General features: G+C 52.3%; 1 long non-coding RNA gene across 1 annotated transcript; it reads left to right on the top strand.

The window, feature by feature from the left end:
- Window positions 1–578: 578 nt before the first annotated feature.
- On the top strand, window positions 579–1,517 carry LOC114008858 (uncharacterized). Its single transcript, XR_003550358.1, has 2 exons — window positions 579–659; window positions 767–1,517. It is a non-coding gene; the product is annotated as an uncharacterized LOC114008858 (long non-coding RNA).
- Window positions 1,518–2,149: the final 632 nt, after the last annotated feature.

The raw sequence follows: 2,149 nt of genomic DNA, 5'->3' as shown, positions 1-2,149 counted from the left end.
ATTATCTCCAGAAAACACAGAAGGGGGAGAAGTAAGGTCCCCTGGGGAGAGCCAAATACCTCTGGGGGACCCCAGCCCCCCTCCACTGCTGAGCCCCAGCCTGCCTCTGTGTCCTGTGCTGGGTGACCTTGGGTAAGGGCGTCCCACAGGTATGGAGGAGTCGTTATCTTTGGAGAATCCTAAACAAAGCTGAGGACAATTCGCTCGTGAATTGTCACATGCACTCACAATGCAGATGGCTGATGACGAAGTATTTCTCCTTGGAAAAACATTTGTGTTCCTAACAATGCCAATGGTTACGGTTGAATTTTAATAATATGTATGTATGTGAGCTTCAGACTCACACCGTGTACTGCTCCTGCTTTAGTAAATAGCACATTGTGCGTGGAGGTTCATTGGGAAAACGCCCAGGTATACCGTTGACTGGCCCCGAGAGTTCGTTTCCAGAGAAAGGTCACAGCAGTTCAGGGTCCTCTCAGTTCAGACCGGGTTTGCGGCATGACCTCCTGCGGCCGCAGAGGTCCCTATGTTTAAACAGTCGTTTAGAAACAAACAGTGATAACAACCTGGTTATAAAACAAAGAGCTGGAACTGAGCGCGTTTCTGTCCTGCTCCGTGCACTTGGAGTGACACACCTGCCGGTGAGATGTGTTTGTGTGGTAAGTGCGAGTTCTAGTTCACGCAAGAGGTGCCCAGTTTCACCTCACAATGACTTCTGACATTCTGAACCAACCTGTTATTGATTTATATTTATTTATTCCATGAGGGAAAGACAGAGACAGCACACCCTCAGAGCCTCGACACCGAGATCCACCTCAGCCTCCGCCAGCCCTGGAATACAGCCAAGTGCATGCCTGACCCTCGGGGAGGCCTCCAGACTTGAATCCACACCATCCCGCGTGGGACCCTCTCAGAGCATCCCATTGTGTGACTGGGCCACCTTCCGTCCCCACACCTGACATTTTCGTCATGGAGAACAGAGTTGGGAATGCTCTGTCTTCACCCGTGAGATGGGCTGGGAACTGTGTCTCCCTCCCAGGCTTGAGCTCCCACATTGCTTCGGATGGTGCTCCCCCTCTCAGACCTCATCTGAGCATCAACCACACACACTTAAAATATGCCCGGGCTGTAACTCATACCACAAGCCGAGGCTCAACCCAGAGCCATGCACAAACGACTCGTGAATGGTGTCATCCTGCCTGGGAGGGAAGGGGAGCCTGAACTTCCTTATCCAGGCCTTCACAGCTGAGCCTGAATCTGACAGCAGCGGATTTTGCCCTGGGAGAGGGGACCAAGAAGAACAGCAATTGCAGTACTGCACCCCCAGAAACATGCACCTGGAGGTGGTATTTTGCACAAAACCTCACCTAGATGCTTGGCTTTCATGAGAATAAATGTGCTCCTCAATAAATATTACTAAAGTTTTGTTATGAGCAAAAATATTGTCCTGGTGGCTGAGCCTGAATTAAATGTAATTTGTATGTCAGACACATTGTAATAAAAACATTTTACCTTTTCTCCACTGCCCACTGATGTGTTCTTCGGGAGGGGAAGTGACTTCCCTGCTGGGATGAAGACCTGGCCAGTCCCTCAGCCCATCTGCATCCTCGGGTTATAAACCGTCCTTGATTGCCCTCAGCCACAAGAATGACCCATCCAATTTCAGGGTGGAAATTGGCAGTGGGAATCTAGGTAAAGATGACTCTATGTTTTGGACTTCCCAGAAGGCTGGAGAGAGAACGTGGCTGGAAAGATGGGTCCTCCTTGGACGGGTGCTCCTGTAAGGGCCGTGCTCTTGCTGGGGCTTTGATGGCCGTCCACAGTTTCCTTCCTGACCTCTCCAGAGTGACTTGGAGCTGGTGCTTCTGCTCTGTGTGGCCACGGGCAGCTCCCTTCACAGCCCCTCTGGTTCAGTGGCCCCATGGGATTGCAGGCCCTTCTGTACCCCGTGTGGAGATGGCCCCCTCTCTCTTACCCTGTCAATCTCCCTTGGAGGGGCATGGTCAGACCCCCAGCCAGCCACCATGCCCTCAGACCTTTGGGAATCTGGCGGTGTGTCGAGTTACCTCTCGGCTGGGGTCAGGCAGTGTTCCCATCCCCAGTGGGGCTGGGCCCAAGTGTTCCTGACTGAATTCTCTCAGGCTCGGAG

The sequence above is a fragment of the Tupaia chinensis genome, unplaced genomic scaffold (genome assembly GCF_000334495.1).
Source record: "Tupaia chinensis unplaced genomic scaffold, TupChi_1.0 Scaffold000404_1, whole genome shotgun sequence".
Lineage (NCBI taxonomy): Eukaryota > Metazoa > Chordata > Mammalia > Scandentia > Tupaiidae > Tupaia > Tupaia belangeri.
Note: the sequence above shows the minus strand (reverse complement) of the source record. Positions and strands in the feature narration are given on the sequence as shown.